Source organism: Mustelus asterias, chromosome 9 (genome assembly GCF_964213995.1).
Source record: "Mustelus asterias chromosome 9, sMusAst1.hap1.1, whole genome shotgun sequence".
Lineage (NCBI taxonomy): Eukaryota > Metazoa > Chordata > Chondrichthyes > Carcharhiniformes > Triakidae > Mustelus > Mustelus asterias.
The window spans coordinates 70642066-70666587 of NC_135809.1; the positions used below are offsets into that span (position 1 = coordinate 70642066).

Below are 24522 nucleotides of genomic sequence, written 5' to 3' on the forward strand. Positions count from 1 at the left end.
TGGATGCCAACTCTCGGGATGGCAAGCACCAGTCACTCATCATCCTTAAAATCCTACTTAAGGCATAGATTTGGAAGCTGGTAAACAGCAGTCAGTATGAGACTGGAAGCGGAAGGTGCTGCTTGAGCCAGACTTCTTTAAGGCTGTCCCTTGGCCTGTGTGTGCTTATGAGGGCTAATCCCTAAACTGTTCAACAGGAAAGGCTATCATAGGAAACCGATCACATTTGTATAGAATAAAACTGAAACACACCAAGATAATGTTGGGTTTCATTTTGGTAAACTCCAGTCACTAATGATTCACATTGCATTAAACTGTCTTCAGCACAAGTAAGGCTTGATTTAGAACCATAGAACCATAGCATATTACAGCTCAGAAACAGGCCTTATGGCCCTTCTTGTCTGTGCCGAACCATTTTATGCCTAGTCCCACTGACCTGCACTTGGACCATATCTCTCCACACCCCTCTCATCCATGAACCCGTCCAAGTTTTTCTTAAATGTTAAAAGTGACCCCGCATTTACCACTTTATCCGGCAGCTCATTCCACACTCCCACCCCTCTCTGTGTGAAGAAGCCCCCCCTAATATTCCCTTTAAACTTTTCTCCTTTCACCCTTAACCCATGCCCTCTGGTTTTTTTCTCCCCTAGCCTCAGCAGAAAAAGCCTGCTTGCATTCACTCTATCTATACCCATCAAAATCTTATACACCTCTATCAAATCTCCCCTCAATCTTCTACGCACCAGGGAATAAAGTCCCAACCTATTCAATCTCTCTCTGTAACTCAGCTTCTCAAGTCCCGGCAACATCCTTGTGAACCTTCTCTGCACTCTTTCAATCTTATTTACATCCTTCCTGTAACTAGGTAACCAAAACTGTACACAATACTCCAAATTTGGCCTCACCAATGCCTTATATAACCTTACCATAACACTCCAACTTTTATACTCGATACTCCGATTTATAAAGGCCAATGTACCAAAGGCACTCTTTACGACCCTATCCACCTGTGACGTCACTTTTAGGGAATTCTGTACCTGTATTCCCAGATCCCTCTGTTCAACTGCACTCTTCAGAGTCCTACCATTTACCCTGTACGTTCTTCTTTGGTTTGTCCTTCCAAAGTGCAATATCTCACACTTGTCTGTGTTAAATTCCATTTGCCATTTTTCAGCCCATTTTTCTAGTTGGTCCAAATCCCTCTGCAAGCTTTGAAAACCTTCCTCACTGTCCACTACACCTCCAATCTTTGTATCATCAGCAAACTTGCTGATCCAATTTACCACATTATCATCCAGATCATTGATATAGATGACAAACAACAATGGTCCCAACACCGATCCCTGCGGCACACCACTAGTCACAGGCCTCCACTCAGAGAAGCAATCCTCCACAACCACTCTCTGGCTTCTTCCATTGAGCCAGTGTCTTATCCAATTTACTACCTCCCCATATATACCTAGCGACTGAACCTTCCTAACTAACCTCCCATGAGGGACCTTGTCAAAGGCCTTGCTGAAATCCAGGTAGACAACATCCACCGCCTTCCCTTCATCCACTTTCCTGGTAACCGCCTCGAAAAACTCTAATAGATTGGTCAAACATGACCTACCACGCACAAAGCCATGTTGACTCTCCCTAATAAGTCCCTGTCTATCCAAATATTTGTAGATCCTATCCCTTATCACACCTTCCAATAACTTGCCCACCACCGACGTCAAACTTACTGGCCGATAATTTCCCGGATTTCTTTTGGAACCTTTTTTAAACAACGGAACAACATGAGCCACCCTCCAATCATCCGGCACCTCCCCCGTGAATACTGACATTTTAAATATGTCTGCCAGGGCCCCTGCAAGTTCAACACTAGCTTCCCTCAAGGTCTGTGGGAATACCCTGTCCGGTCCTGGGGATTTATCCACTCTGATTTGCCTCAAGACAGCGAGCACCTCCTCCCCTTTAATCTGTAAAGGTTCCATGGCCTCCCTACCAGTTTGCCCTATTTCCGTAGACTCCATGCCCGTTTCCTCAGTAAATACGGATGCAAAAAACCCATTTAGTATCTCCCCCATCTCTTTTGGTTCCATACACAGTCTACCACTCTGGTCTTCAAGAGGACCAATTTTATCCCTCACTATCCTTTTGCTACTAACATACCTATAGAAGCTCTTTGGATTTTCCTTCACTCTGTCTGCCAAAGCAACCTCATGTCTTCTTTTCGCCCTCCTGATTTCCCTCTTAAGTAGCTTCTTGCACTTTTTATACTCCTCGAGCATCTGATCTGTTCCTTGCTGCCTGTGCATTTCATACAACTCTCTCTTCCTCTTAATCAGTGTTACAAACTCCCTCGAGAACCAAGGTTCCTTATTCCGATTTACTTTGCCTTTAATCCTGACAGGAACATACAAACTCTGCACTCTCAAAATTTCTCCTTTGAAGGCCTCCCACTTTCCATTTACATCCTTACCAGAGAACAGCCTGTGCCAATCCACACTTCCCAGATCCCTTCTCATTTCATCAAATTTGGCCTTTTTCCAGTTCAGAACTTCAACCCGAGGACCAGATCTATCCTTATCCACGATCAGGTTGAAACTAATGGCGTTATGATCACTGGATCCAAAGTGTTCCCTCACACTCACATCCATCACCTGCCCAAACTCATTTCCCAATAGGAGATCCAATATCGCATCCTCTCTAGTTGGCACCTCTAATACTGATGTAGAAAATTCTCCTGAACACATTTTACAAACTCTACCCCGTCTAAACCTTTAACAGTATGCGTGTCCCAATCTATATGTGGAAAATTATTAGGGACCTGGGTTCGATTCCCGGCTTGGGTCACTGTCTGTGTGGAGTTTGCACATTCTCCTCGCGTCTGCGTGGGTTTCCTCCGGGTGCTCTGGTTTCCTCCCACAGTCCAAAGATATGCGGGTTAGGTTGATTGGCCATGCTAAAATTGCCCCTTAGTGTCCTGGGATGCGTGGATTAGTGGGTAAAATATGTAGGGATATGGGGGTAGGGCCTGGGTGGGGTTGTGGTCGGTGCAGACTCGATGGGCCGAATGGCCTCTTTCTGTACTGTAGGGTTTCTATGATTTCTATGACCCACGCAGCCAAGTCAAAGTAGAAGACCAACCTAAGAAGGCTCGATATCCAAGGGTTAGCCAACCACGCCCAGGTATGCACCAGTATATAATTCCCCCACTCCAACAACACCAGAGATGCTAACGACAAAAACAAAGTCTTTTCCAGAATAATGATGTCTGTTCATAGGAAACAAGCAAGGAATCCTTCATCCCAAAATAACTGAAATACAAAAAATACGAAAGCCCAGAAGTTCTAGGAGGGTTTTCCTCATCCGCTGTGAGGACTGGTAGGGCCTTACCCAATACCTGCATATTAAAACACTTGCCCACCTCCCTGCAATGGCGTTACTCATCTTTACCTTAATTGTAATGAAGGACATCAGTTAAAAAAAGTCCACCAGTATTTGTGTCAGGATTATAAGGCAAGAAGATGGATAAAAATCGCACAGCTCTAGTAAATTGATATCTCTGGGTTCACCAGGATAACAACTAAAAATTCACTCCATGTTACTCACAGGATTGCCCCAATCAATGTGATAAATTATTAATCAGGAACAATTAAGAGATGAAATTACAAGGGATAAGGATAAATAGATGTCCTTGGATTCACCAGGATATCAGGTTAACAAGAAAGAATTTGCTCGTACGTTCACTCACAGGATTTCCCCTATCAATGTGATAAATCATGTAACATGTAATTAAGAGATGAAATTATGGGGGATACATTCAAGGATTACTCTAAACAGGATAATTGGTGGAATTCATTTCAGAGCTCAGTTACAGGATTACCCCCATCAGTATGAAAAAAGTTGCACACAGAAGGATATAATTACAGGGGTACAATCCAGGATTAATGAATCGTGATTTTCACAGTGTAACGGGATAATAGGTGAAAACGTGTCACTGCTCATAAATCATACACCCTTGCCTGGATAAAAGACAATATCACAAAATCAGGAGTATAATCACAAGGGAACAACGTTCAGGATTAATGATGAACTGCTGGATAATATAACCATCCACGGAACTTGAAAGGCCAAGCCATGATGGGATCATCGAGCAATATCCAAGATCCATCCAGAGTTCCACCCAAACCCTTGCGCCTTCGCCATGTTGTCGTCCCAAAGCCCCGGTGGGTGGAGAAGACCTGTCACGTCCGGTCACCTCCAGCCTTTCTCGACGAATGGCGAGGACAAGACAACAGAAGACCAGTGGTAGAGTCTTTGACTGACACCAGGCCTCAAAGACCAGATACAGTGTGCTCCATCGAACTCAAAATACCCAGTCCTCAAATCGAGATTGTAAAAGCATGGCAGCCAGTTCTCGAATTTGGTCAGGAGTTCATTCCAGCTCCTCTCGGGAGACCGGGCGCATGGATATTCCTCCGGCCCCATTTCCCCGAATTAACCAGGATGTTCGACGCACCATGCAGCAGGATTTCTAAGGATTCAAGGTGAGCTTCCACTGAGGAAACTGCGCTCTCGACTGACAGGATTCTCTTCTCTGTTTCATCCATTCACTTTAGGATATCTCGCAGTTCATCAATGTGAGCATCAACAGTCTGTGCCGGGGAGCTGAAACCATCATCCACAACTTCACTCACAAAGGCAGCCTGTTGTACCTGTAAAACCTCAGATACTTTCGATCAGTTTACTTACTCAAATGTTTTATCCAGGTGCCCTTATTTGCAAGATGGACAAAGTACAAACACAAGTAAAGGTCCAATAAGTTTATTTATAATACTATTAATTCTTAAATTACTCACATAAAACAAGAGGATATCCCAGATTCAAGTGTACTACCCGCAAAGACGGTTTGGTTAAACTGCAGGCCTGATTCTCTGAGTCCCTCTGGTCCGTTGTCACGAAGGTGAGTCTCGATGGCAGCTTCTTCCTTCCTTCCTTCTCTGGTCAGTGTTTTTTTTTGTTTATATCCAATTCAATCCAATCAAAGTCCAATTCAAAGTCTCAATAAGTGAGACATTCCAAGCTGGCAAGACAGGAAAGCCTCTTCCTGTCTTGGGCTTGATCTACATGATCCAAGCTGATTGGAGCAGGCATTGCACCTCCTCCAAGGCTTGATCTCATTTGCATCTTAGCCAAAAGGCCAAGATACCACTCTAAAAAATTGCTTCAAATGAAGCCTCATTGTAACCTCATTGTCTTCGACCAAGTGCAGGACGCCAATACTACACTTGATCTTAGCCAAGTGTTTTTTTATATTCAAAAATATACTTTATCCATAAATACTCTGAAATAAACCATTACAGAAGCAACATTTCCAATCATTACAAACAGTACAAAAACAGTCATATTTACAATTTCCTTAACTTCAATATTTTACAGTGCTCAGTTCCAAGACATTACATACATTACAGTTCAGTTCATCAACAAACCATATAGATTCGTCACATTTCACTGTGTGCTGTTTTTACAGAGTTGCACACAGTTATGCAGTCCGAGGGTTTTTTACAGTTACTGGCCCCTCAGTCTGCCTCGGTTGAAAGGCTTTAAATGATGGCCTTTCCCCATTGTACCTTTGTGGCGGCTGCCCCAAGCTTGAGAGCGCCCCTCAGCACGTAGTTCTGTTACTTGGAATGTGCCAGTCTGCAACACTCAGTCGAGGACAAATCTTTGCACTGGAAGATCAGCAAGTTTCGGGTGGACCAAAGTGCGTCCTTCACCAAATTGATGATCCTCCAGCAGCAGTTGATATTTGTCTCGGTGTGTGTCCCTGGAAACAGCCCGTAGAGCACAGAGTCCTACGTCACAGAGCTGCTCGGGATGAACCTCGACAAATACCACTGCATCTCACTCCAGACCTTCTTTGCAAAGGCACATTCCACAAGGAGGTGTACGACCGTCTCATCAGCCCCGCAGCCGCTTCGAGGGCAGCGTGCGGTGGTGTTGAGACCTCGAGCGTGCATGAAGGATCTGACAGGAAGTGCCTTTCTCACCACAAGCCAAGCCAGGTCTTGGTGCTTGTTTGAAAGTTCTGGTGATGAGGCATTCTGCCAGATGACACTGACAGTCTGGTCAGGGAACCATCCGACAGGATCCATCATCTCCTTTTCTCTCAGGGCCTCAAGGACATTACGTGCTGACCACTGCTTGATTGCCATGTGGTCAAAGGTGTGTTTCTGGAAAAATTTCTCCACAAAGGACAGTGCTGCAGTACGGTCCAACTACTTGGAGCGTTCCGCGGCAGTGTGGCCAGACCCATCCTCCGCAACACTTGGGACAGGTAGAACCTCAGAAAGTAGTGGCACTTGGTGTTAGTGTACCGAGGATCTACACACAGCTTGATGCAGCCGCACACAAAGGTGGCCATCAGGATGAGGGCGGCCTTGGAAACATTTTTCTTTTCATTCTCCAGAGATTTATGCATTGTTTCCTTCCGGACACGATCCATCTTAGATCTCCAGATAAATTTGAAGATGGCCTGGCTGACTGCTGCTGCACAGCATTTGGGAATTGGCCAGACCTGCGCCACATACAACAAAATGGACAGTACCTGACACCGGATGACCAGTTTTTTCTGGTGATAGCGTTGCTCCCACAAGCCCAATTTCTGCCTTCCTTTGGAAATGCGCTCTTCCCAGTTTTTGGCACACGGCCCCACTGCTCCAAACCATATCCCCAGCACCTTAAGATAGTCTGTCCTGACGGTGAAGGGGACAAAGGATCTGTCAGCCCAGTTTCCGAAAAACATGGCTTCGCTCTTGCCCTGGTTGACTTTGGCTCCCGAGGCCAGTTCGAACTGCTCATAGACTTGGAGGAGCCTGCGAACAGATGACGGGTCCAAGCAGAAGACAGCCACGTCATCTATGTACAGGGAGGCTTTGACCTGCATTCTTCCGCTGCCTGGGATGGTAACCCCTTTAATACCTGGATCCTTTCTGATGGACTTGCCAAAGGGTTCAATGCAACACACAAAAAGGACGGAGGAGAGAGGGCAGCCCTGCCTGACTCCAGACCTGATCTGAAAGCTCTCTGATTCCCACCCATTGATTGAAACTGCGCTACTGATGTCTGTGTAGAGCAGTTGGATTCAATTGCGGATTCCCTCCCCAAAGCCCATTTTGGAGAGCACATCCATCATGTAGCTGTGCGATATTCTGTCAAATGCCTTCTCCTGGTCTAGGCTGATGAGGCAGATGTCCACCTGCCTGTTTTGCATGTTGGCGATCGTATCCCTGAGTAGCGCGAGGCTATCAGAGATCTTCCTGCCGGGTACAGCACAGGTTTGATCAGGATGGATTACTGACCCCAGAGCAGACTTGACCCGGTTGGCGATGACCTTGACTAGAATTTTGTAATCCACGTTCAACAGTGAAATGGGTCTCCAATTTCTAATTTCTTCCCTTTCCTCCTTCTGCTTGTAGATGAGGGTGATGATGCCTTTCCTCATGGATTCTGACATGCTGCCTTCCAGAAGCATACTCTCGTATACTTCCAGCAGGTCCGGGCCCGTCAAGTCCCACAACGCCGAGTAAAACTCAGCTGGTAAGCCGTCGCTTCCGGGAGTTTTACCCTTCTGAAAGGACTCGGCGGCCTTTGTCAGCTCATCCAGAAATAAAGGTCTGTCCAGGCTCTCCCGCTCGCTGTCATCACCACAAGCCAAGTGTTCCAGATGGTCAAGGTCGCCTTCCCCGTCGAGTCTTCGCTGCTGGTGTGTCTGAGATGCGTACCTTTATCTCCCTCCCTCCCCACCGTCCAAGAAACTTGTCTGGCTTCCGGCCAACGAGGTCTCGGGAGGGGGTCCCAATACTCAGTGGGTTTCTTGATGTCTGCCTGACGGGACACCAGGGTCCGCCCCCCAGGTGTCCATCTCCATAACATTGTTTACATGTAACCTGTTGTCATATAAGGTAACTGCAGGAATTCTAGGTGATAGAAAGTCTGTCCCGATCTGGGTTTCTAACAATAGACCGGTGCATTTCAATGGGGTGCAATGATCTGCTGAGTCTCAGTGCGATGATCTTTGATGGGTGATTGATGGGACAAGCCCAGACATATTTCTGTGTCTTTGTAGATTTGACCTTCGTCAAGTCTGGCCTGCCTGAGGTTTGACTGTGTTTGATTTTAATATGCCCAATTTTTAAATTTAGGATATCCAATTTAATCGGCCTTAAAACTAGGCCCTGATTATATTCCCACAAGCCATCATCTTGTTGCCTATGGCATTGCTGATAAACAGGACCCTCCCTCCACCCCCCTACCTCACCCACCCCCCATCACCCCCCTCCTCCCCACCCCTCACCTGGCCATCTCCGACTGCCTCAATCATATAAAGATTTCCTTGACTTAGCTCAACTCCCCATCAGCAAAATTTAGCCAGGATCTTCAAGGAACAGAGCACAAATTATACATATAAGGATCAAATAATTCAGTTGTCAAATAATTGTCAGGATAAAAATAAGACTAAGCAATGAGTAGCATCTGAGCTCGCAAATAAGCAGCCGCTCTTGCGATTACATCACATTACCTCCCCGCCCACCCCCCGAACCAGTGTTTTATACACATTCAGTATAACCTCTTTAAACAAATGAATTTTAAAAACTTGTTTAATTCTTGCAGTTTTATTTATGATTGGTGTGCGTCTCCACATGTCAAGAAAGACAGCATGACCACTGTGTTGCTTCTGCAACTGGAATGCCCCATTGACCATCAGGTAGTTCATGGTAATGTGCACAGAAAGAGCATTGTAACTGTAATGACAAGAGGTCACACGACACCAGGTTATGGTCCTATAAAAGCAAATTACTGCGGATGCTGGAATCTGAAACCAAAAGAGAAAATGCTGGAAAATCTTAGCACGTCTGGCAGTATCTGTAAGGAGAGAAAAGAGTTGATGTTTTGAGTTCAGACCACCCTTTGTCAAAGCTCTGACAAAGGGTTGTCTGGACTTGAAATGTCTCTTTTCTCTCCTTACAGATGTTGCCAGACCTGCTGAGATTTTCCAGCATTTTCTCTTTTGGTTCCAGGTTATAGTCCAACAGGTTTATTTGAAATCACAAGCTTTCGGAGCGCTGCTCCTTAGTCAGCTGAAGTGTAACTGTAATGGAAATCAACAGTGATGACAATTGCCACCTAGTGGCACATCGTCAGAATTACACACAAAATAAATTTCAAACCGCTCACATAGACATCACTCTCAATTTTCAGTTCCCTAAAAATGTCTCGGAGACAGTAAATGTTTTTGGGCAAAAATACCCACACTAAACATACCATAAATTGTACTCACAGTATTCCTGATAGTAGGAACACTTCAGCAGCTCACTTGTTTAATAGCTGCATTTCTCTCTAGTGTATCAGTTTAGAATTTTATCTTTAGCTCAGTTTATTAAAAACTCAAGTCAGGGAAAAGTGAAATTAGTTTTAACAGCGAGTATGATTTTCACAGTGTCAACCTTATTGTTGGTATTTCTGCTGTTGAAAGTCTGTCCATTGCAGAAACAGCCTCTTGACTGAAGCAATACTCTCAGGCAGGCCATGTTCTGTTTTGCATTTGGTGCTGAGAATTCCCAGAAGTATTTAATTACTTCATCTTAACTGCCACACCCTGTGACTATAGTTTCCTCTTTCCATTTACCCAGCTCCTCTGTCACAAACCTCATTGAGCTGCGTATGTATTATAGTTCACTCAGTGACTCCTGTTACAGTGGCAACATTCTGGAGCTATGACGAGTGATGGTAGTGGCTCTAATTTTCTTTCTATCACATGGCTGACCAGGGATCTCTCCTGCTCTTACCACCTGCCTTTGCTGTATGTTGGAACGATTTACAAGTTGAAACTCAACCTGTTTGGCCACATCCTGGGATGGGCCTTGACCTGGAGCTTCTGGTTCAGCGAGGGATGCTACCCACTGCACTACAAGACCTCCTCATCATCAAACAATACACCCTTGATAATTATCCTATTCATGCATTTCTTCTGTAGTTGCACAAATGCTATTTTAATTTTGAATCATAACATAACTCTCTTTGAAAGCAAATGCTTTACATCTCTCCAATCACCTGTATGCTTCATTTGCACATAGAATCATAGAATTCCTACAGCGCAAAAGCAGGCTGTTTGGCCCATTGAGTCTGCATTGACTCTTCAACAGGGCGTCCCACCCAGACTCTAACCCTGGAACCTCACATATTTATCCTGCTGATCCCCTAACATCCACATCTTTGGACACTAAGGAGCAACTTAGTATGGCCAATCCACCTAATAAATGGCTGTGTTGAAGACAGATCTTGTCACATTTACATAGTATTGACATGATGCGATCCTCAATTCTTCTAGGTCTCAAAGTTGTTTCCTCACTAAAACAGTTTTCTTCATACCTTGTAACACCCCCTTTTTGAGATTGTTTAAGGTATCAGCTGACTCTCCTAAAAGGCAAACATATTTACATCATTAAAAGCAAGCCAGAGTTCCATATGTGGGTCATCACATTGTTTCTGTGACGGTCGAGTGGGCACCTTCTCTCTGACAATAACAGTAACTTCAATTATTCTAAATTTGAAGGAACCTCTCTAAAAAAAGGTAACACTGACAGCCAACTCTTATGACTGTACCCCAGTATATTCTGATATCCTTGTCTCACACACTCACAGAAATGTTTCAATCTTTCTATACACAGTGAATAAATTAAATATCCACTACTGTTCAATTGCAGTTCGAGCCATGTCATGCACAATATGACTAGGATGTCACTTGCCTTTTTTACACTTTATTGATGATATTTTTTTCTAGCATACCTCTCTCTGTAAGCCACCAATATTTGTGTTTTTAACATCTGTTCACAATGCTACAACATTATTTTTGAATTTATAGTCGTGGCAAGTCTGATCTAAGCTGCAATAAATTCTGATGCCTCTTTATATTTAACAAAATCCACAAGTTTACCTTGTACAAACAAACTGTCTTTATAAACCTGGGACTAACGAGACAAGGCAAGAAGTAATTTTACAAGTCCATCATGCGATGCATCACAAGAGAGTGACACAAATGTAACATCATTCAGGTCGTCAGTTAGTCCATAAATTTTCCATGGAACAAAAACTACTGCTTCACATTTTATCACAAGCATTTGAGGTCGTTAATTTCTGATTCAAATCGAAAGTCCAGTCCATTGACCTGAAACCGTGATTACATTGAATGGTATGGTATGAACAGGTTCTATTTTGCAGAGACAAATTCACTGAGATATTCAAGACAGGTAAAAAAAATCTCTTTGAGCTGCCAAGAATTACTCATCATGTCCTCTTAAAGGAAGTCCCGAGGAAGACAGCAGTTTGACTGTGGCAGCAACATGTCCCAGCACTTTCATAGAAATCATAGAAACCCTTCAGTACAGAAAGAGGCTATTCGGCCCATCGAGTCTGCACCGACCACAATCCCACCCAGGCCCTACCCCCATATCCCTACATATTTTACCCGCTAATCCCTCTAATCTACACATCCCAGGACACTAAGGGGCAATTTAGCATAGCCAATCAACCTAACCCGCACATCTTTGGACTGTGGGAGGAAACCAGAGCACCTGAAGGAAACCCACACAGACACGAGGAGAATTGGCAAACTCCACACAGACAGTGACCCAAGCCGGGAATCGAACCCAGATCCCTGGAGCTGTGAAGCAGCAGTGCTAACCACTGTGCTACCGTGCCGCCCCTCCAGTAAGAACACTCTTACTGTAGTAAGAACCTCTCAATGATCTCTTTCCTCCAGTAAGAACACTCCTTATCAAACTGAGCCGGTAACGCAGAATCAATTCTTCCAGATAATTTACATCTTTGAACAAACGCACACATAGCCTGAATATGACTTTTGGAAGTTTCATGATCACCAAGATCTCTTCCAACATTTCTCCAGTTAGAATACCCATCAACAAATGCTTGCTTCTCTTGACTAGAGTCGGGAAATAATTTGTAAACATAACAGTAGGAGCCTTAGAAGTTTCTGAAAAAAATCAACCAATTTCTCCTTTCCATCATGCCATTTCTCTTCACCCTTAGAAAATGGGACTCATGAAGACTTCTAAATTGCTTTCACATTCAAACCGCAAAACTTCTCTGGCCGCCTCACCTTAATCCTCAGCTCATTGCCCAACTTCCTCAGCTCTGCTGGGCTGGTCAATTCCCCTTGTTGCTTCCCTCAATGACCGCTGATGCCTTCTCAGCCCTCATACCTCACCTCTGCTTCCGACGACCTTGGGAAATGTGCTGACTCACTCACTAACTGGCTGCCTCACCTGCTTCCTGGCTGGCCTTCTCACCTCGCATTGCCCTCGGTTTGTTGCCCATCAGCCCTCTCAGCCTTGCTACTGGCCTGGTTGAGTCACCATGCTGATCCTCTCAATGATCTCAGTCCTTGCACCAAAGGCAAGCTCACTGTTGGCTAACGTTGCTCTGGCCTTCTTAGACCCCTAGATCTGGTCAAAAATTGGCTTGCCTTTTTTTAGTACTTATGTTGCTCGCCCAACCTCTTGAGCCCTGGCATGGGGGTTGAGAGTTGCCCAGCTGCTCTCCTTGACAACAGCCGGCCAGCATCTGTTCTCTTCACTTGGCCCCCCTAAGCTCGCACCCCACCCAAGGTAAGGTCACGGCCTCGCTGTTGGCTCAGGCTGCCTGCCCGGCTATCTGGCCTCCTCAGCTCTGGTTAAGAAACCAAGCATGTTGCTGTTTAAAAATATTTTTACTGCTGCTCCCTTCTCCAAAGTCTCCAAACTCTCAATGATCTTTCACAGTGCTTCCTGCTCTAAGCGTCTCCAACAATCAGGAAGCGGAGTGGAGGACATGCGCCTGTCTACATCAATGGGGATGAAGTAGAAAGGGTCGAGAGCTTCAAGTTTTTAGGTGTCCAGATCATCAACAACCTGTCCTGGTCCCCCCATGCCGACACTATCGTTAAGAAAGCCCACCAACGCCTCTACTTTCTCAGGAGGCTAAGGAAATTTGGCATGTCAGCTACGACTCTCACCAACTTTTACAGATGCCCCATAGAAAGCATTCTTTCTGGTTGTACCACAGCTTGGTATGGCTCCTGCTCTGACCAAGACTACAAGAAACTACAAAGGGTCGTGGACAAAGCCCAGTCCATAACTCAACCAGCCTCCTATCCATTGACTCTGACCACACTTGCCGCTGCCTCAGAAAAGCAGCTAGCATAATCAAAGACCCCACACACCCCGGACATTCTCTCTTCCACCTTTTTCCGTTCAGAAAAAGATACAAACGTCCGAAGTCACACACCAACCAACTCAAGAACAGCTTCATCCTGCTGCCATCAGACTTTTGAATCGACCGACCTGATATTAAGCTGATCTTTCCCTACACCCTAGCTATGACTGTCACACTACATTCTGCACTCTCTCCATTCATTCTCTATGAACAGTATGCTTTGTATAGTGCACAGGGAACAATACTTTTCACTGTATGCTAATACATGTGACAATAATAAAGCAAAAGCTTGATGTTGTTCTGCATTGATTGCTGATAGGCTCAAGAAATACAAATGAACCTATCAGCAAATTTACAGCTCATAAGCTCTGATTGGTGCCTCAAAGCCAGCATTGCATTCACCCACTGGTTCGGGCTCTGTGCCTTGGCACGTTGTGTTTAATTGAAAGTCTGTGTCTGGATAGACTTGAGTTAAAACTAGATTAAAATCAGAGATCACCCCGTGTTAAAACCAGAGCAAAATCACAGATAGACCCAATCTAAACCTGACCAAAATAAAAGGTAGACCCGAGTTAAAATCACAGGTCGACTCGAGTTAAAACCAGACCAAAATCAGTTAGACTGAGTTAAAGCCAGACTAAATCAATGAAAGAAACAAAATAAAACCAGGCCAAAATCAGAGATATATCTGAGTTAAACTCAGACCAAGATCAGAGATAGAACCAAATTAAATCTGGAGCAAAATGAGAGATAGGCGGAGTTAAAACCAGAGCAAACTCTCCTGACCCAACCACCTGCCAACCTGACCACCCCTCCTGAGAAGACTCAACTGCCCCCTCACCCAACCCAACTGACCCAGACCTAACACAATTACCCCCCTTACCTAACAAATCTATCCCCCAACCAGATTCAGCTACCCTCCTGAACCATCCCGACCAATCCACAAGACAACTGGCAGTGCTCTCAATTTGTCTGCTTCCCTAAACTGGCCCAACTCCCCCCCGACACAATTGCCTCCTCCACCCCCCCCTCCCCCCACCCCCCAATCCGACTATCCACTGATCTGACTACCCACTCATCCCTTACTCATTCACTGTCCACCCAACCATTTACTGAGTCAGAACTTGAAAAACATACCTGATATTGGCAGCTATTGTCTTCTCTTTGTCCATCTTCCTCTACACTTGCTGGACTTGCTCTGGGAGAATCTGGACTTGGGCCCATTTCAGCTCTGGGCAGGTCCAGATGTCCTGGCTGAAATGTGCAATATAGCTGGAGCACAGAAAGCTTTGTGGGCAGCAGCAATGTGCTCAGCATTACCCCTGACAGCAAGAACTGGGCCACGGTGCCGAGGGTAATGTGGTTGATGTGGTGTATATAGACATCTAAAAGACACCTGATAAATTGTCAGCAAAGTGGAATAAGAGGCCCAGTGTTAGCATAGATACAAGGCAGGAAAGAGAGTAATGGCAAATGGTTCTTTATTGAATTGCGAGTGCTATATTGTGTGGTTCCCCAGGGCTTGGTACCAGGAACACTCCTGATTGTGCACTGGGACCCTACGCCAGTCCTTCCACACTGTAATTACCGAGGATGTTTAAACTTCTAAAAAGCTGATTTCTGCTGCCCAAGACCATCCATGTAAGATGACACAAAACCTGCACAAATGTTGGAAGCATTGTGAACTGTGAGAAGATTAAAGATAAATTTGAAGAGGACATAGAGAGGTTGGTGGATTGGGCGGACAAATAGCCAATTAAATCTAATTCAGAGAACTGTGAAGTTATTCATTTTGGTAGGGAGAACAAAGAGAGACAATGTAAATTCAATTCTCGGGGAGCTGAATCAGAGGCTGCCAATGTATACGAATCATTGAAGGCGGCAGGGCACCTGAGAGAGTGGTTAATAAACCATAACATATCCTGCACTTTATAAGTAGGTGCACACAGTATAGGAACAAGGATGTTATAATATTGTGTAGAACACTGGTTCAGCATCAGGTGGAGTATTTATTGTGTTCAATTCTGGATCTATGCTTTAGGATGGAGCAAAAGGCAGTAGAGAGGGTGGAGACAGGGTCAGTGCTGAGAGTGCGGTGGAGACAGGGTCAGTGTTGAGAGTGCGGTGGAGACAGGGTCAGTGTTGAGAGTGCAGTGGAGACAGGGTCAGTGTTGAGAGTGCGGTGGAGACAGGGTCAGTGTTGAGAGTGCGGTGGAGACAGGGTCAGTGTTGAGAGTGCGGTGGAGACAGGGTCAGTGTTGAGAGTGCGGTGGAGACAGGGTCAGAGTTGAGAGTGCGGTGGAGACAGGGTCAGTGTTGAGAGGGCGATGGAGACAGGGTCAGTGTTGAGAGGGCGGTGGAGACAGGGTCAGTGCTGAGAGTGCGGTGGAGACAGGGTCAGTGTTGAGAGGGCGGTGGAGACAGGGTCAGTGTTGAGAGTGCGGTGGAGACAGGGTCAATGCTGAGAGTACGGTGGAGACAGGGTCAGTGCTGAGAGTGCGGTGGAGACAGGGTCAGTGCTGAGAGTGCAGTGGAGACAGGGTCAGTGTTGAGAGTGCGGTGGAGACAGGGTCAGAGTTGAGAGTGCGGTGGAGACAGGGTCAGTGTTGAGAGGGCGGTGGAGACAGGGTCAGTGTTGAGAGGGCGGTGGAGACAGGGTCAGTGCTGAGAGTGCAGTGGAGACAGGGTCAGAGTTGAGAGTGCGGTGGAGACAGGGTCAGAGTTGAGAGGGCGGTGGAGACAGGGTCAGAGTTGAGAGTGCGGTGGAGACAGGGTCAATGCTGAGAGTACGGTGGAGACAGGGTCAGTGCTGAGAGTGCGGTGGAGACAGGGTCAGTGCTGAGAGTGCAGTGGAGACAGGGTCAGTGTTGAGAGTGCGGTGGAGACAGGGTCAGAGTTGAGAGTGCGGTGGAGACAGGGTCAGTGTTGAGAGGGCGGTGGAGACAGGGTCAGTGTTGAGAGGGCGGTGGAGACAGGGTCAGTGCTGAGAGTGCAGTGGAGACAGGGTCAGAGTTGAGAGTGCGGTGGAGACAGGGTCAGAGTTGAGAGGGCGGTGGAGACAGGGTCAGAGTTGAGAGTGCGGTGGAGACAGGGACAGTGTTGAGAGTGTGGTGGAGACAGGGTCAGTGTTGAGAGGGCGGTGGAGACAGGGTCAGTGTTGAGAGTGCGGTGGAGACAGGGTCAGTGTTGAGAGTGCGGTGGAGACAGGGTCAGAGTTGAGAGTGCGGTGGAGACAGGGTCAGAGTTGAGAGGGCGGTGGAGACAGGGTCAGAGTTGAGAGTGCGGTGGAGACAGGGTCAGAGTTGAGAGTGCGGTGGAGACAGGGTCAGTGTTGAGAGTGCGGTGGAGACAGGCTCAGTGTTGAGAGTGCGGTGGAGACAGGGTCAGTGCTGAGAGGGCGGTGGAGACAGGGTCAGTGTTGAGAGTGCGGTGGAGACAGGGTCAGTGTTGAGAGTGCGGTGGAGACAGGGTCAGTGTTGAGAGTGCGGTGGAGACAGGGTCAGTGTTGAGAGTGCGGTGGAGACAGGGTCAGAGTTGAGAGTGCGGTGGAGACAGGGTCAGAGTTGAGAGGGCGGTGGAGACAGGGTCAGAGTTGAGAGTGCGGTGGAGACAGGGTCAGAGTTGAGAGTGCGGTGGAGACAGGGTCAGTGTTGAGAGTGCGGTGGAGACAGGCTCAGTGTTGAGAGTGCGGTGGAGACAGGGTCAGTGCTGAGAGGGCGGTGGAGACAGGGTCAGTGTTGAGAGTGCGGTGGAGACAGGGTCAGTGCTGAGAGTGCGGTGGAGACAGGGTCAGTGTTGAGAGTGCGGTGGAGACAGGGTCAGTGCTGAGAGTGCGGTGGAGACAGGGTCAGTGTTGAGAGTGCCGTGGAGACAGGGTCAGTGTTGAGAGTGTGGTGGAGACAGGGTCAGTGCTGAGAGTGCGGTGGAGACAGGGTCAGTGTTGAGAGTGCGGTGGAGACAGGGTCAGTGTTGAGAGTGTGGTGGAGACAGGGTCAGTGCTGAGAGGGCGGTGGAGACAGGGTCAGTGTTGAGAGTGCGGTGGAGACACACACCCATACACACAGATACACACACACCCGGTGAACACATTCCTCGGATATATTGATACACACAGAATGAACACATTTCTGTGATATGTTTACACACACACATATACACTACACAGTGTCTGGAACTTTCTTCAAAAAATTCCAGAAGTTTTTTTCAGTGAGGTTAGTTCACGGCACTTTGTGCAAATCAGAAGGCATCATGCAATTTCTGCGGGGAGGTGGGTAGTGGCTTCTGACGCCAGTGAAGCCGATTGCCGACTGCTTGGGGTGCCATTGCGCAGGTGCAGCCATCTTCCAGTATGCTGGAAGATCTCCTGCTCCCTACCTCACGGTCATGGCCCATCCCCATCTCCCCCACGGACATAACCCCCCCACCCCCAACTCCTTCATACATACCTCCATCCCACCCCCAGCCCCCCAAGGACATGGCCTCCCCCTCCCCCCCCCCCCCAGGACATGGTGCCCCCCTACCCTCAAGACATTGCCACCTCCACCCCCCAGAAATTGGCACCCCCACCCCAGTGACATCAGGCCCCCACTCCTCTCCCTGATCCCCAGCCTTGGAGAGGTTACACTGATCATCATTCCGCGATCATCACCGCCTCCCGATTACCAGCCCGCTCCCTGACTATCACCTCCTCCCCGATCATCACCCCCTCCCCGATCGCCACCCCCTCCCCGATCACCACCCCCTCCCCGATCGCCACCCCCTCCCCGATCACCACCCCCTCCCTGATCATCAGCCCCTCCCTGATCATCACCCCCTCCTCGATCACCACCCCCTCCCCGATCACCACCCCCTCCCTGATCACCAACCCCTCCCCGATCATCACCCCCTCCCCGATCATCACCCTCTCCCCTATCGCCACTCCCTCCCTGATCATCACCCCCTCCCCAATCATCACCCCCTCCCCGATCATCACCCTCTCCCCGATCATCACCCTCTCCCCATCACCACCCCCTCCCCGATCACCACCCCCTCCCTGATCACCACCCCCTCCCCGATCATCACCCCCTCCCCGATCATCACCCTCTCCCCTATCGCCACCCCCTCCCTGATCATCAACCCCTCCCCAATCATCACCCCCTCCCCGATCATCACCCCCTCCCCAATCATCACCCCCTCCCTGATCATCACCCCCTCCCCGATCGCCACCCCCTCCCTGATCATCACCCCCTCCCCGATCACCACCCCCTCCCTGATCACCACCCCCTCCCCGATCATCACCCCCTCCCCGATCATCACCCTCTCCCCTATCGCCACCCCCTCCCTGATCATCACCCCCTCCCCAATCATCACCCACCCCCCGATCATCACCCTCTCCCCGATCAACACCCCCTCCCTGATCACCACCTCCTCCCCGATCACCACCCCCTCCCCGATCACCACCCCCTCCCCGATCATCACCTCCTCCCCGATCATCACCCCCTCCCCGATCGCCACCCCCTCCCTGATCGTCACCCCCTCCCCGATCATCACCCCCTCCCCGATCACCACCCCCTCCCTGATCATCACCCCCTCCTCGATCAGCACCCCCTCCCCGATCACCACCCCCTCCCCGATCGCCACCCCCTCCCTGATCATCACCCCCTCCCCGATCACCACCCCCTCCCTGATCATCACCCCCTCCCCGATCGCCACCCCCTCCCTGATCATCACCCCCTCCCCGATCACCACCCCCTCCCCGATCATCACCTCCTCCCCGATCATCACCCCCTCCCCGATCGCCACCCCCTCCCTGATCATCACCCCCTCCCCGATCGCCACCCCCTCCCCGATCATCACCCCCTCCCCGATCAGCACCCCCTCCCTGATCATCACCCTCTCCCCGATCACCACCCCCTCCCCGATCATCACCCCCTCCCGATCATCACCCCCTCCCCGATCAGCACCTCCTCCCCGATCATCACCCCCTCCCCGATCATCACCCCCTCCCCGATCATCACCCTCTCCCCGATCATCACCCTCTCCCCGATCACCACCCCCTCCCCGATCACCACCCCCTCCCCGATCACCACCCCCTCCTCGATCACCACCCCCTCCCCGATCACCACCCCCTCCCCGATCACCACCCCCTCCTCGATCACCACCCCCTCCCCGATCACCACCCTCTCCCCGATCACCACCCCCTCCCCGATCACCACCCCCTCCTCGATCACCACCCCCTCCCCGATCACCACCCCCTCCCCGATCACCACCCCCTCCCCGATCACCACCCCCTCCTCGATCACCACCCCCTCCCCGATCATCACCCTCTCCCCGATCACCACCCCCCTCCCCGATCACCACCCCCTCCTCGATCACCACCCCCTCCCCGATCATCACCCTCTCCCCGATCACCACCACTCTCCCCGAGGTGCTCTTTTCTCCACCACCCCTCCTCCAACATATTGCAACCAAACAGACTCTACATTATTTTCGCTGGAATAGACTCTATGGGCTTGTGACTCTCCCAAGCTACCTGCAGCTGAACTCCTTTAATAAGGGGGAGCTCCATATAAGCTTTAATAATGGACACATAGGCAGTCACATGAAGAAGTTGGCACCAAGAAGAAGCACTCCACGGTCCAGTGATGCAGAGCTGGGCCATCTGCTGGACGCAGTGTGGGAGAGGCAACAACTAATCTTCCCCCGCAGATGGGCGATGACCCAAGGATTGGGCCGGCAATGTGGCCTGGGAGGGTATGGCAGCGACCATCAGTGTTCACACACTGGCAGGGAGGAGGAAGATGAATGATCTCCTATGGGCAGGAAGGGTGAATGTCCATCCCAGTCTGATCTCTGTCCCATCTGTCACACCTGCAATGTTGAACCACTCCTGTCATCCCACAGCCTTCCAGTACCCAAACCCCCCAGCACCTTTCTCCAATCCCTCTGGCAACCCCTGTCACAAGCCCAGATTGCCGAGCCACAGCCCCGGTGAACCCTGCCTAATCAACCCCACCCACCAACACCCTCTATACTTTGTGCCTTTCCAGCCATCAGGCTTTAATTTGATTTGATTTATTATTGTCACATGTATTAACATACAGTGAAAAGTATTGTTTCTTGCGCGCTATACAGACAAAAACATACCGTTCATAGAGAAGGAAACAAGAGAGTGCAGAATGTAATGTTACAGTCATTGCTAGGGTGTAGAGAAAGATCAACTTAATGCAAGGTAAGTCCATTCAAAGTCTGACAGCAGCAGGGAAGAAGCTGTTCTTGAGTCGGTTGGTACGTGACCTCAGACGTTTTGTATCTTTTTCTCGAAGGAAGAAGGTGGAAGAGAGAATGTCCGGGGTGTGTGGGGTCCTTAATTATGCTGGCTGCTTTGCCGAGGCAGCAGGAAGTGTAGACAGAGTCAATGGATGGGAGGCTGGTTTGCGTGATGGATTGGGTTACATTTACGACCTTTCGTAGTTTCTTGCGGTCTTGGACAGAGCAGGAGCCATACCAAGCTGTGATACAACCAGAATGAATGCTTCCTATGGTGCATCTGTAAAAGTTGGTGAGAGTCGTAGCTGACATGCCAAATTTCCTTCGTCTGCTGAGAAAGTAGAGGCGTTGATGGGCTTTCTGAACTACAGTGTTGGCTTTGGGGGACCAGGACAGGTTGTTGGTGATCTCAACACCTAAAAACTTGAAACTATCGACCCTTTCAATCCTCCCTTATGTCCCTGCTGGATAAGAGGGGTACGTGCAAAAACTGCAGGTCGGGGTCCCCGAGCTGCGTCTCCTCACTGCCTTTGAGGAGTGCTCACTGGAGCTGGTGAGAGAGGGCGAGGAAAGAACTGTTAACAACAGCCAGATCGGCATGCACCGTGAAAGGTGACCATGGCAAAACCTTCATTCAAATAATTTATTCAAAGCAAGTGGCATGCTGCACAGATACTTGTCCCTCCCTTCCACTGAACCCTATGTCCGTTGTTTCGGGGAATGACCCTGATACCCTGGCCCTTTGGGAGTCACTACCTCCACCCTCCCCCCACCCCCCCACCCCTCCTCCTGCAACATTGGCACACAGCAGCGACAACACCTCAGAGGGAGGCCCTGAGGAATCTTCAGAGACCAGCACAATTCACAAAGGCTTCCACCACACAATCCACCAATGCAGAAACTATCACCATGATGGGACAAGTTAGCGGTGAGGTTCCTGGGTCACTCCCTGGTGCGCATGGCACAGCCATAGATGCACGTCGGGTGGAGGCGGGAACGTCTGAGGCCTCGGGCACACACGGGTCTGCCAAAGGCAAGGATTCAGCTATCACCAAGCCAGGTGCCAGGGCTCTGCGATCGGTCATCCCAAAGCTGCTGGAGATGCATCAGCAGAAGCGGGACATGGAGCAACAATTGTCAGCAACACTGTAGCAACTGCAAGGCTGCTTGGAGGAGTCCCACAGACCTCTGTCGCAGGAGGTGGTGCCAGCACACCATGGTACTCAGGCAAACACTGCAAAGATGGCGTCCACAATGGATAGCCTGGGGCAGGTAATAGTCCCCATGGGTGACAGAGTGCAGGACATCCTGGAGACCCAGCGGGCCATGGCAGAGACACAGTGGGTCATGGCCACGTATGTCGCTGGTATTCTGGAGTCACAGTGGACCATGGCACCAGGGCAGCATCGCATTGTGCTGCATAGTGAGATGTCATCACCCTCCTGACTGGACCAAAAACTCACTCACGCAGCCAACCCAGGCCAATCACCCTGGTATGATGCCAACGGGACCTAAGGGGGGGGGTGGTGTGGACAAGTGGGGAGGAATGGGTGGGAGAATGGGGGGAGGTGGTTACAGCTCCAGGATAATGGTGGACGGGCGAGGGTTGCAACTGCCGGACTGCACGCTAGCTATTAGGTGAACCAGGCTGCATGTCCTGCCAGACTCTTGCCAGCGCCATCTGTCCTCCATCCTCCGGCTCCTCGGCCTCTTCCTCTACATCCTCGTGGGACCGCTCCCCATCCTCCTGCTCCTGCTCCTCCTCCAGGAAGTCTCCTCGCAGCTGTGCCAGGTTGTGGTGCACACAGCACACCTTGGTGATGCGGGAGACCCTGAGGGAGCTATACTGGAGGGCAGTGCCAGAGAGTTCCAGGCAGCGGAACCGCATCTCCAGGAGCCTGATGCACTGCTCGGTGGCAGCATGGGCTTCATTGTATCGGGGATACCCGAGTTCCTCAGGATGAAGCTGTTATGCACGCTCCCTGGGTGGCGTGCTCACACATGCATGATCTTCAAACTGCGGTCACTGACAATCTGCACAATCAGGGAGTGGAACCTCTTTCTGTTGATGAACCACACTCCCTGACGGCGTGAGGGGGGTGGGGAGGGGGGGTGGGTGTGGCTTGGATGGTGACAGAAAGAGAGAAATATTTAGCATGGTTATCCACCCCAGGCCCCTCGCTCCCTCCCAGTAACCAATGCCCCATGGGTCTGGACAACCCTATACCATCCCTGGTGCCATGTGTCACCTCAGTGGGTTGCCTACCATTGACATCCTCGCCACAGCAGGCATGGAGAGCATATGGCGGGTGTGCAGGGGTCTCCATTGTGAGCCCTTGAAGCATTGACATGGGTTCAGCCACTGCATTGCCTTCCACATATAATTTGCATTTCAGCCAGACCAGGGAGGGGCAGCCTCGTGACTATCACGAGATGGGTTCTCATTGAAGGCAGCACTGCAGAGTCCAGTGAGGGCCGTGCTGAGCTCCACTGATCGGAGCAGCAGCTGCCAGAGCTGCTGCTTGTTTCTGTTAGTGGGGCCTGGGATGGAATGTCTGCAGTGAGCCGCAGAGCCTGTCCAGCAGGCAGATGGCAGGGTAACCAGAGGAATATTTGTGGGGCTGGTGTATCAACCCTCGGAAATCTCTCTGCAGTCAGGGCAATGTGCGCACCATGGGCCTGGAATCAACAGCAACCCCCAACCTACGGACCTCTCGACCAACACGCTACCCCCCCCCCCACTGCAGCCCCCCTGGCCCCCCAAACCCCACCATCCATGTAAGCTCCATACCCCACCCAGCAACTGTGCAGTGCCTGCGAAATCCCCCTGCACTCCGGGGGCTGCTTACTTAACTCCTTGCTCCCTTTTGCTATTGCTCCGCCTGGCCCAGACTTTTATAGAATTGCATCAACGTTATGTCACATCAGAGAGGCAAGAAAGGTATGTGAGGGGGGAAAGGTCCATGCCAAACTCGATAATGAGATGCAAACCTATTCAAATGCATGGAAATTGATGTTGCGCATATTCTGGATGCGATGCTGTTCGCTCCAGGAAAAATAGCCGAGGGGATTGTAAACCACCCTATGCCGGACAGAAATTTGATTTTTCATCTCCTGCTCACAATTCCCACCCTGCTTCAGTAATCGACCAGCACAGCATGGTACAAAGATCACAATGTGGAGATGCCGGTGTTGGACTGGGGTAAACACAGTAAGAGTTTTAACAACACCAGGTTAAAGTCCAACAGGTTTATTTGGTAGCAAATGCCATTAGCTTTCGGAGCGCTGCTCCTTCGTCAGTTGGAGTGGAAATCTGCTCTCAAACAAGACACAGAGACACAAAATCAAGTTACAGAATACTGATTAGAATGCGAATCTTTCCAGCTAATCAAGTCTTAAAGATACAGACACTGTGAGTGGAGGGAGCACTAGGCACAGGTTAAAGAGATGTGTATTGTCTCCAGACAGGACAGGCAGTGAGATTCTGCAAGACTTGATTAGCTGTAAAGATTCGCATTCTAATCAGTATTCTGTAACTTGATTTTGTGTCTCTGTGCCCTGTTTGAGAGCAGATTTCCACTCCATCTGACGAAGGGGCAGGGCTCCGAAAGCTAATGGCATTTGCTACCAAATAAACCTGTTGGACTTTAACCTGGTGTTGTTAAAACTCTTACAAAGATCATACCCAGTGAACCCATTGCTCTGACAAAGTAATACACACACACACACGCATACACAGACACACAGACAGAGTGAACATATTCCTCTGATATATTAACACACACACAGACACAGTGAACATATTCCTCTGATATATTAACACACACACACACACATACACAGACACACACAGACAGAGTGAACATATTCCTCTGATATATTAACACACACACGCACACACACAGACACAGTGAACATATTCCTCTGATATATTAACACACACACACACACATACACAGACACACACAGACAGAGTGAACATATTCCTCTGATATATTAACACACACAGAC

General features: G+C 49.3%; 1 protein-coding gene across 4 annotated transcripts in view; it reads left to right on the forward strand.

Annotated features, from left to right (window-relative positions):
- LOC144498744 (SITS-binding protein) overlaps positions 1-24522 on the forward strand; it is a 148534-nt gene that overhangs the window by 114993 nt on the left and 9019 nt on the right. The window lies entirely within an intron of this gene.